Below are 15,208 nucleotides of genomic sequence, written 5' to 3'. Positions count from 1 at the left end.
AGATGAGAGATGATCATTTTAAACTAGGCTGATAGCAGTGCAGGTGATTAAAAGTGGTCACATATAGAATACTTTCCAAGGTACAGCAGCAGGGTTTGCTGCTAGGTAGAGTGTAGGACAGAAAAAGAAGACAAGAATGACTCCAAGTTTTGTGGGTTTTTTTCCCCCTCTAAGCAAATGGATGAGTAGTGATGCCATTTATTGAGAAAGAATGCTGGGGAGAGAGCAGATTTGGGGAAGAAAAAACGAATCAAAATTCCAACTTCTGTCATGTCAGTTTGATTGCCATTTGGAATCCAAGTGAAGATGCCAAGTAGGTAGTTAAAACTACAAGTCTAAATCTCAGAGGAGACATGAGACAAATGTGAGTATCAATAATCAGGAAACTGGAAGGTGAGTGAGAATAAAAACTTGGGTTATAAGAAGATCAATGTTGATTTTATAATATCTGCCATGAATTTAGACTAACAAAATTAAATGCAAAATATGTATACATTAGAATTGTGGGAATATGGCAGTATAGTGCAAGCTTGAGCCCATCTCCTCCCACCGGCACAGCAAATCTACACCTACACAGAGCAATTAATCTTGAGGAAAAACTGAGGACTGAGCATGTGCCTTCTGCACAATGAAGGATAGCAAGATCACATAAAAAATGACAAGAGATGGAAACACAGTAATGGAGGGAACCCCACCCCTAGTGCAATGACCACAGAGAGGAGGGATAATGCTGAGGGTCCTGGATACAGATTCCCTGTCCTGTGGCATAGGAAACACACCATGCTTTAAAGTGCATCTAGACTATAAATGAAAAAACCTAATTTATACAACTAAATCACCCAGTTTGGTAGGGGAATGGCTGGAAATCTCTCTGGATCAGAGGTCTGGCAAGTGCCATTTTTTGCCCTCCTTCCACATATTGAGAGTGACGTGGGGAACAGAGCTGGGGAGTACATATGAATTTCAAACTTGTTCTAGGCAGTTTCCTGGCCCCCACCTACACTGACTTGTCAGTGGGAGAGCTCAGGCCACAGCTGCCCTAAGGCACAGAGCCAGTCACCACTGACCAGTGGAGAGAAGACCCTGGCCACAAGAGCACTGTGGGTGCCCACCCAGTAGCTGTGGAGGTGGTACTTTTCTGAAGTGAGTCATCCTTGGATTCTGAACTGCTGCTATACCCTGGACTTGGACTAGGAGCCAGTAGCTATAGGGTAGGACTTTCCTGGGGGCCATACCTGGACCTGGAACTGCACAAGTGCAGAGCCAGCAGCTGCCCACTCCTGGAAAGCATGTCTGAGCCATTGCTGCACCACGGGCACCAAGGAAGTTGCTGCTGTGGAGGAGGGTCTTTTCTGGAAGCTGTACCTGGGCCTGGGGTGGGTACAGAGCCAATTGCTGCCCAACCCTGGAGAGCATGACTGGGTCCACTCCCTGCCAACATAGGCCCCATCAGTATCCACTCAGTAACCTCTCCAATTGGGCCCCTCCAACTGCATCACCCTGTAACTGTGCCCTGACACCAACCTGGCTCATGCACATTAAGCCTCCAGCTAGCCAGACAAAACCATCAGGTACACACAGTCTACCCAAGGGACCTTCCCTACAAAAGGCCAATCCTTCAAAAATGGAAGAGGGAGCTCTTTCTAATAATTCATACAATCAAGCACAGAAAGTCAAAATGAGACAGAGAAATATGCTTGAAACAAAGAACATGACAAAACTTCAGAAAAAAACTAAATGAAAGAGTTAAAATGATCTACTGGATAGAGAGTTCAAATTAATGATATAAAGATGTTCACAGGACTTAACGAGTGGAAGAGCTCACTGAGAATGAGATAGGAAATTAAAAACAGAACCAGCAGAAGTGGGATTAAAGATGGTACAATAAGAAGACAAGACAGAAACCTCCTCCCAAAAACACATAAAAGAAGAAAATACAGCAAATGCAACTCGACCTGAAAACAACCTGAAGACTGAAGAAGAGACCACCTACACCTGAGGAAGAAGAGAGGACCACACAGAAAACTGTAAGGTCACAAAGCCAAGATTGAATGGGACCCAAGCCCTCTTCCAACCTCAGCCTACAGGTGGGAGAAAGAGGAATGGATCGGGGAGGGGGAAGAAGCCCGGGAGTGCTGCACACCTGACCCTGGAGATCTGCTCTGGGAGCACAAGCACACATTACATTGGGTTCTTCTGATTAGCAGGACTGGACACCAGGGACAGACATAACACTCTGGGAGGATAGGCATGCTCTGCCAGTCCTGAGACCCAAAGCAGAGGTGGCAGTTTGAAAGATTTGCCAGCAATGGAAGGGGACCAGAGGGGCAAGGGTTGGATAGAACTCTCTCTTCAGGAGAAAGGGCAGGTGGGGGATACCTCGCCGGCTCTTCCTCAGCCCAACATATCAGAAACTCTTGGGAGCCCCAGACTCTCCACCCCCTTGCTAGCAACACACCCTGAGGCTCCTCCTTGCATGTGCTGTCAGAAACCAACTGACCCTGGCCCTCCAGCATCAGACTTTGCTGCCTGGCAGGCAAAGGGAGACTCTCCCAGCTTCTTTGGCTGCGTTTCAGCCCAACTGCAGAAGCCAGCCCCAAGTCTCCTTTATCCCTGTGGGTGTCCCTGTGCAGATCCAGCCAGGGCAGAGACAAACATTGGTCCACCCACCCCATTAACTTTGCAGCCCCACCATTGCTGCAGGCTAGACAGAGTGCAGCCCCGCCCACAGTGGGCTCAGCAGAAACTCCTGAGCTGACCATGGAGCCAGCAGCAGAGGCAAACTGCCAGCTCAGATTGAGACCACTGCAGACGCAGACAGGTAACCACGCCCATGGCCTGCCCACAGCTGGGGCCCCTGCAAATTAGAAGCAGGCACTAGAAAGTAAAGAATCATGAAGTTCTGGGCACCATAGCATGCCTTTTTCATAAAGCTATTACTCCATAGGCCAGAGGGCATAGCAGAGACATCAAATACAAAGGAAGAAACACAGAATCCCTGACAAAATGAGTGGGCAGAGGAATTTGATCCAAACAAAACTACAAGACAGAACCCGAGAAAGACAACTAAATGAAACAGAGATCACCAATCTTCTTGATAAATATTTCAAAGTAGAAGTAATAAACATTTTCACAGATTTACAGAAAAGTATTCAAGATCTCAAGGACTTCAACAAAGAGAAAACCCAGAATAGAGCCACCCAGAGCTGAAAAATGCAGTATCTGAAATGAAACATACAATGGAGAGAATGAATATAGGTTACCTCAAGTAGAGAAGACAGTCAATGAGATGAAAATTAGAGAAGAGAAACACAATGAAGTTAGGAACAGAGAGAAAAAAGGATCTCTAGGAATGTAAGGATGATAAGAGAGCTATGTGACCAATCCAAACAAAACAATAATCACATAATAGGGGTATCAGAAAGAGAAGACTAAGACAAAGGGATAGAAAGTCTCTTTAAGGAAATAACTGTTGAGAATTCCCCCAATCTGGGGAAGGAAATAGACAATCAGGTAATGGAAACACAGAGATCCCCTAACAAAAGGAACCCGAGAAAGAACACCAAGACTTATAATAATTAAAATGGCAAAGATTAAGGATAAGGAGAGAGTATTGAAAGCAGCCAGAGGGAAAAAAGAACATTACTTATAAAGGAAATCCCATCAGGCTATCAGCAGACTTCTCAACAGAAACTCTACAGGCCAGAAGGGAGTGACGTGATAAATTTAATGTACTGAAACAGAAGAACCTCCAACCAAGAAGTCTCTACCCAGCAAGATTAGCATTTAAATTTAAAGCAGGGATTAAACAATTTCCAGATAAACAGCAGTTGCAGGAATTCATCACCACTAGGCCAACCTTACAGCATATATTAAAGGGAATGCTATAGCTGGAAATAACCCTAAGGCTAAATAGCTTTCACCAGTGAACATAAACCCACAGTAAAGGTAGTAGACCAACTAATTACAAAGCACATACAAAATTAAAATAAAGCAAAAGAATCAATATCAACTATACACAAAATCAGTCAAAGGACACAAAAAGTGTGGATTATGACTTCTAATATGAAAAATATGGAGGAAGAACAAGAAGAAAAAAAAGTACCTTTAGATTGTCTTTGAAATAGAGTAATCAGCGATTTAAGATACATTATTATATAATAAGGAAACTATCCTTGAGCCTTTGGTAACCACACAACTAAAGCCTACAATAAATACACACACACACAAAATAAATTAATTTTAAAAAGAGAGATAGAAATCCAATTACAACACTGAAGAAAACCATCAATAACAAGAGAAGAGTATGAAAGAGGAAGAAAGGAACAGAGAGATGTAAAAAACAGCCAGAAAACAATTAATAAAATGTCAGTAAGTGCATATCTATAAATAACCACTTTAATGTAAATGGACTGAATACACCAATCAAAAGACATAGAATTGATAAAGAAACAAGACCCATCTATATGCTGCCTACAAGAGACTCATTTCAGAACCAAAGACATACATAGACTAAAAGTGAAGGAATAGAAAAAGATAATACATGCAAATAATATGTAGGGAAAAAGCAGGAGTAGCAATACTTATATGAGACAAAATAGATTTCAAAACAAAGAAAGTAAAAAGAGACAAAGAAGGACATTACATAATGATAAAGAGGTCAGCCCAATAAGAGGATATGACCATTATAAGTATCTATGCACCCAACATAGGAGCACCCAAATATGTAAAACAAATACTAACAGAACTAAGGGGGGAAATAGATTGCAACACATTCATTTTAGGAGGCTTTAATATACCACTCACATCAATAGATAGATCAACCTCACAGTAAATAAATAAGGAAACAGAGGCATTGAATGGACTTAACAGATATCTACATAACACTCTACCCAAAAGCAGCAAGATACACATTTTTCTCAACTGTACATGGAATGTTCTCCAGAACAGACTGCATACTAGGCCAAAAGAAGAGCCTCAATAAATTCAAAAAGATTAAAATCATATTGAGTAGCTTCTCAGACCACAATGGTATGAAACTAGAAATGAATTACCCAAAGAAAAACAAGGACAAACAAACACATGGAGGCTAAACAACAAGCTTCTAAATAATCAATGGATCAGTGAACAAATTAAAATAGAAATCAAGCAATATTGGAGACAAATGAAAACAAAAACACAACAGCCCAAAATATGTGGGAGGTGGCAAAGGCAGTTCTAAGAGGAAAGTACGTAGCAATACAGGCTTACCTCAAGAAACAAGAACAATCTCAAATAAACAGTCTAAAATCACAATTAAAGAAACTAGAAAAAGAAGAAGAAATGAAGGGCAAAGGTAGAAGGAGGGACATAATAAAGAACAGAGTAGAAATAAATAAAATAAAACAATAGAAAAAATAAATGAAACAGGAAGATGGTTCTTTGAGAAAATAAAGTAGACAAATGCCTAGCCATATTACCAAGAAAAAAAGAGAATGTACACAGATAAACAGAATCAGAAATAAAGAAGGAATACTTACAATGGATATCACAGAAATACAAAGAATTATTAGAGAATACTATGAAAAATTATATGGTAATAAATTGGACAATCAAGAAGAAATAGATAACTTTCTAGAAAACGACAACCTTCCAAGATTGACCCAGGAAGAAGGAGAAAATCTGGACAGACCAGTTACCAGCAATGAAATCGAATTGGTAATCAAAAAACTCCCCTAAAACAAAATACCATGTTCAGATGGCTTCACAGCTGAATTCTACCAAACATTTAAAGAAGAGTTAATACCCATTTGTCTTAAAGTATTCCAAAAAAATACTTCCAAACTCATTCTATCAGGCCAGCATTACTCTAATACCAAAGCCAGATAAAGAAAGCACAAAAAAATGTAAGTATAGACCAATATGCCTGATGAACATAGATGCAAAAATCCTCAAAGAAATATTAGCAAACCAAATCCAAAAATACATCAAAAAGATCATACATCATGACAAAATGGGATTTGTTCCTGGCATGCAAGGATGGTACAGTATGCATAAACCAATAAATATCATATATCATATTAATAAAAAGGATAAAAACCACATGATCATTTTGATAGATGCTGAAAAGGCATTTAACAAAATTCAACATCCAGTCATGATGAAAATTCACAAAAAAGTGGGTATAGATGCTACATACCTCAACATAATAAAGGCCTTATATGACAAACCCATAGCCAATATCGTACTTAACAGCAAAAAGCTGAAATCTCTTCCTCTAAGATCAGAACAAGACACAGATGCCCACTCTCATCATTTTTATTCCACATAGTACTAGAGGTCCTAGCCACAGCAATCAGACAACACAAAGAGAAAAAAGCCATGCAAATTTGTGAGGAAGAAGTTAAACTGTCACTATTTGCAGATGACATGATACTATATATAGAAAACCCTAAGACTCCACCAAATAACTATTAGAACTAATAAATGAATTAAGTCTCAAGATACAAAATCAATGTACACAAATGTTACATTTATACATACAAACTAGTGGAAAGAGAAATTAGAAAAGTAGTCCCATTTACAGTTGCATCAAAAAGAATAAAATACTCAGGAAAAAATCTACATAAGGAGGTGAAAGACCTATACTCTGCAAACTATGAAACACTGAGGAAAGAAATTGAAGAAAACACAAATAATTGGAAAGCTACCCCATGCCCATGCATAGAAATGATTAAAATAGTTAAAATGGCTATGCTGCCCAAGGCAATTTACAGATTCAGTGCAATCCCTATCAAAATACCAACAGCATTCTTCAAAGAACTAGAACAAATAGTTCTAAAATTCATATGGAACCGCAAAAGACCCTGAAGAGCCAAAGCAACCCTGAGAAAGAAGAACAAAACTGGGAGGATTACACTGCCTCACTTCACTGCTCTAATACAAAGTCACAGGAATCAAAACAATTTATTACTGGTACAAGAACAGACCTATAGATCAATACAACAGAATAGAGAGCCTTGATATAAACCCAAACATATATGGCCAATTAATATATGATAAAGGAGCCATGGATATACAATGGAGAAATGACAGGCTCTTCAAAAACTGGTGTTGGCAAAACTGGACTGCTACATGTAAGAGAATGAAACTGGATTATTGTCTAATTCCATACACAAAACTAATGCTCGAAGTGGATCAAAGACCTGAATGTATGTCATGAAACCATAAAACTCTTGGAAGAAAACATAGGCAGAAATCTCCTGAATATAAACATGCACAATTGTTTCCCGAACGCATCTCCTTGGGCAAGGGAAACAAAAGCAAAAATGAACAAATGGGACTACATCAAACTAAAAAGCTTCTGTATGGCAAAGGACACCATCAGTAGAACAAGAAGGCATCCTACAGTATAGGGGAATATATTCATAAATGACATCTGTGACAAGGGATTAACATCCAAAATATATAAAGAACTCACATGCCTGAACACCCAAAAAGAAAATAACCCGATTAAAAATGGGCAGAGGATCTGAACAGACACTTCTCCAAAGAAGAAATTCAGATGGCCAATAGCCACATGAAAAGGTGCTCCACATCACTAGTCATCAGAGAAATGCAAATTAAAACCACAATGAGATATCACCTCACACCAGTTAGGATGGCCAACATCGAAAAGGCTAAGAACAACAAATGCTGGTGAGGATGCAGAGAAAGGGGAACCCCCCTACACTGCTGGTGGGAATGTAAACTAGTTCAACCATTGTGGAAAGCAGTATGGAGGTTCCTCAAAAAACTGAAAATAGAAATACCATTTGACCCAGGAATTCCACTCCTAGGAATTTACCTTAAGAATGCAGCAGCCCAGTTTGAAAAAGACATATGCACCCCTATGTTTATTGCAGCACTATTTACAATAGCCAAGATATGGAAGCAACCTAGGTGTCCATTAGTAGATAAATGGATAAAAAGAGGTGGTATATATACAATGGAATATTATTCAGCCATAAGAAGAAAACAAATCCTACCATTTACAAGAACATGGATGGAGCTAAAGGGTGTTATGCTCAGTGAAATAAGCCAGGTGGAGAAAGACAAGTACCAAATGATTTCCCTCATTTGTGGAGTCTAACAATGAAGCAAAACTGAAGGAACAAAACAGCAGCAGACTCACTGACTCCAAGAAGGGACTAGTGGTTACCAAAGGGGAGGGGTGAGGGAGGGAGGGTGGGTGGGAAGTGAGGGACAAGGGGATTGAGGGGCATTATGTTTGGCACAGATGGTGTGTGTGGGGGTCATGGGGAAGACAGTATAGTACAGAGAAGACAAGTAGTGAGTGACTCTGTGGCATCTTGCTATGCTGATGTATGGTGAGTGCAATGGGGTGTGGTGGGAGACTTGAAAATATGGGTGAATGTAGTAACCACAATGTTGCTCATGTGTAACCTTCATAAAAGTGTACATCAATGATAGCTTAATAAAAAAATAATGAACAAGTGGGACTACATCAAAATGAAAAGTTTCTGTATAGCAAAGGATACCATCAGCAGAACAAAAGGGCATCCTACAGTATTGGAGAATATATTCATCAATGATTTATCTGTTCAGTGGTTAACATACAAAATATATAAAGAACTCGTGTGCCTCAACACCCAAAAAACTAATAAGCCAATTAAAAAATGGGCAGAGGACCTGAAAAGACACTTCTCTAAAGAAGAAATTCAGATGACCAACAGGCACATGAAAAGCTGCTCCACATTGCTAATCATCAAGGAAATGCAAATTAAAACCACAGTGAGATATCACCTCATACCAGTTAGGATGGCCACTTTCCAAAGGTAGAAACAACAAATGCTGGCGAGGATGCGGAGAAAAGGGAACCCTCCTACACTGTTGGTGAGAATGTAAATTGGTTCAACCACTGTGGAAAGCAACATGGAGGCTCTTCAAAAAACTAAAAATAGAAATACCATTTGGCCCAGTAATTCCACTCCCAGGAATTTACCTGAAGAGAACAAGATCCCTGATTCAAAAACACATATGCACCCCTATGTTTATAACCACATTATATGCAATAGCCAGGATATGAAAGCAACCTAAGTATCCATCAACAGAACAATGGATAAAGAAGAGGAGGTACATATACACAATGGAATATTATTCAGCCATAAAAAGAAATCCTCTCATTTGCAACAACATGGATGGATCTACAGGATATTGTGCTCAGTGAAATAAGCCAGGCAGAGAAAGACAAATACCATATGATTTCACTTATTTGTATAATATAAAAACAAAGCAAAACAGAAGGAACAAAATAGCAGTAGACTCATAGACACTGAGAAGTGACTAGTGGTTACTAAGGAGGAGGGGTCGGGGTGGGTACAGGGGATAAAAGGGCACAATAATTTGCAATCACAATGTAAGTTGATCACAGGGACTGTTGAACCACTGTGATGTACACTGAAACCAACATAAGATTGTATGTTAACAATACTTTAATGAAAATAAAAATAAAAATAAATAAATACATAAAACAGAACAAATCAAATGAAAAATAAACTAGAAGGAATCAACAGCAGATAAGAGGATTCAGAAGAATGGCTCAGTGATCTGGAAAACAGAGTATGGAAAGCACTCAACATGAACATCAGGAAGAAAAAAGAGAAAAAAGAAGTAAGGATAGGCTAAGGGAGCTTGGGGACAATATGAAATGTCAAAACATTCAATTTATAGAAGTCCCAGAAGTAGAAGAGAGTGAAAGGAGTAGAAACCTTATTTGAAGAAATAATAGCTGAAACTTCCCTAACCTAGGGAAGGAAACAGACATCTTGGTTCAGGAAGCAGAGAGAATCCTAAACAAGGTAAATCCAAGGAGGTCTACACCAAGACATATTGTAATTAAAATGTCAAAGATCAAAGACAAAGAAAAAATCTTAAAAGCAGCAAGAAAAAAGCAATGAGTTACCTACAAGGGAAACTCCATAAGGTTATCAGCTGATTTTTCAGCAGAAACTCTACAGGCCAGGAGGGAGTTGCATCATACATTCAAAGTGCTGAATGAGATAAACCTCCAACTAAGGATACTGTACCCAGCAAGGTTATCATTCAGAATGTAAATGGAGATAAAAATCTCACAGATAAACTTAAGTTAGAAGAGAAATGCAAATTGAAACCATAATGAGATATCACCTCACACCAGTAAGGATTGCCACCATCCAAAAGACAAACAACAACAAATGTTGATGAGGTTGTGGAGAAAGGGGAACCCTCCTACACTGCTGGTGGGAATGTAAATTAGTTCAACCATTGTGGAAGGCAGTATGGAGGTTCCTCAAAAAGCTCAAAATAGAAATACCATTTGACCCAGGAATTCCACTCCTAGGAATTTACCCTAAGAATGCAGCAGCCCAATTTGAAAAAGACAGATGCACCCCTATGCTTATTGCAGCACTATTTACAATAGCCAAGAAATGGAAGCAACCTAAATGTCCATCAGTAGGTGAATAGATAAAGATGTGGTACATATACACAATGGAATATTATTCAGCCATAAGAAGAAAACAAAGCCTACCATTTGCAACAACATGAATATGCTCAGTGAAATAAGCCAGGCGGAGAAAGACAAGTGCCAAATGATTTCACTCATATGTGGAATATAAGAACAAAGGGAAAACTGAAGGAACAAAACAGCAGCAGAATTACAGAACCCAAGAAAGGACTAACAGTCACCAGGAGGGAGAAGAGGGGGAAGAAGAAAGGGGGCCTTACAATTAGCATGTATAATGTGGGGGGGTTATGGGGAGGGCTGTGCAACACAGCGAAGACAAGTAGTGATTTTACAGCATCTTACTACGCTGATGGACAGTGACTAATGGGGTATGTGGAGGGGACTTGGTGAAGGGTGGAGTCTAATAAACATAATGTTCCTCATGTAATTGTAGATTAATTATACCAAGAAAAACACTAAAAAAAATGAAAGAGAAGTTACAACCAAAATCACAAAAATACAAAATTTTAAGAGTATGATGAAAAACTATATGCAAACAAATCAGGCAACTTACAAGAAAGGGATAAATTCCTAGAAACACAATCCTCCAAGACTGAACCAGGAAGACATAGAAAATTTGAACACACCAATTACTAGTAATGAAATTGAATCAGTAATCAAAAAAACTCCCAACAAACAAAAGCCCTGGACTGACTGAGTTCTATGAAATATCAAAAGCAGAATTAATACCTCTAGTACTCAAACTATTCCAAAAAATTCTCTAAAATTAATTTTATGAGGGCAGCATTTTATGATGAATTTTATGAAACCAGACAAAAACACTATAAAAGAGAACATTACAAACTAATATCCCTGATGAACACAGATATAAACAACATCCTCAACAAAATATTAGCAAATTGAATTAAACATACTATAAAAAGTTCATTCACCATGATCAAGGAGGATTTATCCTAGGGGTGCAAGGATGGTTTAATATCTGAAAATGAACCAATGTGATACACCACATTAACAAAATGAAAAATAAAAACCACATGTTCATTCCAATAGATGTTGAAAAGACATTTGACAAAATTCAACATACATTCATGATAAAACACTCAACAAAGTGGGTATAGAGGGTACATACCTCAACAGAATTAAGGCCATATAGAATAAACCCACAGCTAATATCATGCTCTATTGTGAAAAGCTAAAAGCTTTTCCTCCAAGAACAGAAATAAGACAAGGATATTCACTCTCACCACTTTTATTCAACATAGTCCTGAAAGGCCTAGCCACAGCAATCAGACAAGGAAAAGAAATAAAAGGCATCCAAATTGTTAAGGAAGAAGTTAAATTGTCACTATTTGCAGATAACATATATAGAAGACCCTAAAGACTCCACGAAACAACTATTAGAACTAATCAATAAATTAAGTCTCAAGATACAAAATCAACATACAAAAATGCCGCATTTATGTGTACAAACTAGTGGAAAGAGAAATTAAGAACGTACTGGCACAAGAACAGACACACAGACCAATGGAACAGAAAAGAGCCCAGAAATAAATCCATGCATATATGGTCGATTAATATACAACAGAGGCAAGATTTCAATACCTTTCAAAGACCACATTTGTCTCACAGTCCAGCAGGTGGGGCTGCCATTCTGTTTTTCTTTTCTATGTGGGGCCAGAGTAAAAAGTGCAGCTAGATGACAAGCACCATGCAGGAATGGCCTACAATTGAGCATGTGCCCCAGTTTCATGCTACTGATGCATAACCACCATCTTTTCAGGAGGGCAGATACCACAAGCACAGCCATCTGTGCTTTACATTTTGCAAACATTGATACTAGTTGTATCAGAAACCCAGTGACTAGATTCTCAAATACTTTTGACTGGGGAAATGGGACTTGAGCCTAGATGTTTTAGTTACCTCAGAGGTTGGACATCCTACAGAAAGTGTATTCTATATCCTAATTATGGTGTCACCTGGAATACTATGACTAATAGGCAGTCACCCTCTGAATACATGCAAATCCAATGCAACAGCTTGTCTGACAACCAATCTCAACCCAGCTGGGGTGCAAAAAACTATCCAAGGAAGAAAAAAATGTTATGTTACCAGTGGTAACAGTGGAATTCCTTGTGGTTTCACCCACTCTCACTATCCCCATAGAATCCTGTCTGAGCTAAGCACAGCTTCAAATAAAATAAGTGAGGTTCCTGTCTTGGCTTGGTTTCCTCAGGGATTCATATACATAAAGATAGAACACAATGGAATGCCTACCAGTGCGCCAGAAAAATTAGGAACCTGATAATTTGTATTAAGCAAGAAACATTTCCCCTTACTATTTGTGTGCAGTTAAAGAAAAGAATCTTTTTCACTCTTAAAATACAGACAGTTGGTTCTTTGGATAGCCATATTTATAAAAAAGTGAAGCAAAGTATTGTATTTTATCAGAGTGGTTAACAATAATGCAAAACACAAAATGAAGCAATTTTCTGAAAGTGGTGATCTAACATTACAGATATAGCACTTTGTTATTAAGACAATAGTAAACATCCTTCACTCCAGGGTTTGTCAAACTTCATTCACTATCACCTACAGGAAGAAACACATTTTACACCATGACCCAGGACATACATCTGTGTATATGTTTATAATTGAAATTGTTAAACCATGTATACATACCTTAATTCAAGACCACTCAAAACTTTGATAAACTATATAAGCTGAATTTAGGAAACTGAATTTCTATAGATTTATAATCTGTAATGTCTAAAGGCAATTATCTAAAATTATAAATATGAATGAAATTGATTAAACTCTTACTATTGGAGACAACATATTACTACATATGTACTGCAAAATGCATTCAGGAAAAGCAGAAAAAACAGCTGACTGTTGATTACCAACTTGTTCTCTCTGTCTCCCTTCCATACCACGATGGATTGTGAGATCCCTGAGAATCTGGAGTGTCTCTTATCTATTTTTTAAATTCCTAGCATCTAATACATAGTAGATACCAATGAATTTGCTTCAAATGAACTGATACTTTTCAAAGTATATTGTTAAGAGAATGAAAAGACATGCCACAGGCTGAAAAAAATATATCTTTGAATAGTACATATCTAATCGTAGACTTTATCCAAAATATTCAAATAACTTTTAAGATTCAATAAGAAAACAAACAAGCCAATTAGAAAACAGGCACAAGATTTGGACAACTCAACAAGGAAGATATAGAGATGGCAAATAAACACATGAAAAGATGATCATCATCCTATGTCATCAGGGATTTACAAACTAAAACAATAGTGAGATACCACTCTATACTTATTAGAAGACTAAAGTCCAAAACACTGACAACACCAAATGTTGATGAGGATGTAGAGCAACAGGAAATCTCATTCACTGTTGGAAGACAGTTTGGCATACTCTTACCATATAACCCAGAAATCACATTCCTTGGTATTGACCCAAAGGAGCTGAAAATTTATATCCACACAAAACCCTGTATACATATGTTTATAGCAGCAGCTTTATTCATAATTGCCAAAATGTGGAAGCATCCAAGATACCCTCCAAAAGATGAGTGAATAAACAAATGGTGGTACACCAATACAATGAATATCATTCATCGATAAAAATAGATGAGCTATCAAGCCAAAAAAAGACATGAGAGAAGTTAAGTTCATGTTGTTAAATGAAATAGGCTGATCTAAAAGGAATACGTATTGTAGGATTCCAACTGGGAAAGGCAAAACTGTGGAGACAGGAGGAAGATCAGTGGTGCTGGGAGCTTGGGGAGGAGGAAGGAAGAACAGATGGAGCATAAGTGAGTTTTAAGGCAGTGAAACTATTCTGTGTATACTGTAATGGTGGATGTGTGTCATTATACAGTTATCAAAACCCACAGAATGTACCAATATGAAGAGTAAACTTTAAGGTGAACTTGGAGTTCAGTTAATAATAATATATTGATATTGGCTCATCAACTGAATAAATGTACCACACTAATCCAAGATGTTAATAATGGGGGACACTGGGTGTGTATGTGGCAGTGGTAATGATGACGGAGGTATATGCAAATTCTTGGTACTTTCTACTCATTTTTTTTTCTAATTTTAATTGTTGTTTTTAGGTTTATGTTCACCATTCCTAAAACCTAAAACCACATGAATGTAGCATAGAATAGCCAAGATGTCAAAAACATTAAAGAACATTAAAAAAAAAAGACACTGTTATAAATGCTCTCTGTGCTTTAATTTACTTAATGGCTGGAGATTGTGTGAGAAGATCTGACTTAAATTCAACTAGGCATAGAATTCTAAAAAAAGGGGATAAAGAATTGGGTTTGAGGTGGTATTTAAAGGTATAATGGCTGAGAATTTCCAGAACTTACATAGGATGCCTCCTCAGTTTCCAAAAGCCCAATAAATTCCAAGCCAGATGTAAAACAAAAAGAAAAAAGAAATGCACATGGAGACATATCATGATGAGATTAAATAAAACCAAAACCAGAGACTTAGAGGTATATATATATGTCATATATATATTTCAAAGGGCAACAATTAGACTGGTAGTTGATTTATCACAGCAAAAAGAAACAAGGAAATCAGAATGATACCTTCAATGTGCTGAGATATAATAAGTGTAAACCTAGAATGTTACACCCATACCATAAAGAAGTAGGAACATAAAGAGGGCAAAATAAAGATACTTTTGATAAAA

General features: G+C 38.0%; 1 long non-coding RNA gene across 1 annotated transcript in view; it reads right to left on the bottom strand.

The window, feature by feature from the left end:
* LOC108397201 (uncharacterized) overlaps positions 1-15,208 on the bottom strand; it is a 44,900-nt gene that overhangs the window by 3,498 nt on the left and 26,194 nt on the right. The gene's annotated exons all lie outside the window — the stretch shown is intronic.

This window comes from Manis javanica, chromosome 8 (genome assembly GCF_040802235.1).
Source record: "Manis javanica isolate MJ-LG chromosome 8, MJ_LKY, whole genome shotgun sequence".
In the NCBI taxonomy this organism is placed as follows: Eukaryota; Metazoa; Chordata; class Mammalia; order Pholidota; family Manidae; genus Manis; species Manis javanica.
The sequence above is the reverse complement of the archived record's forward strand: the minus strand, read 5'-3'. Positions and strand labels throughout refer to the sequence as shown.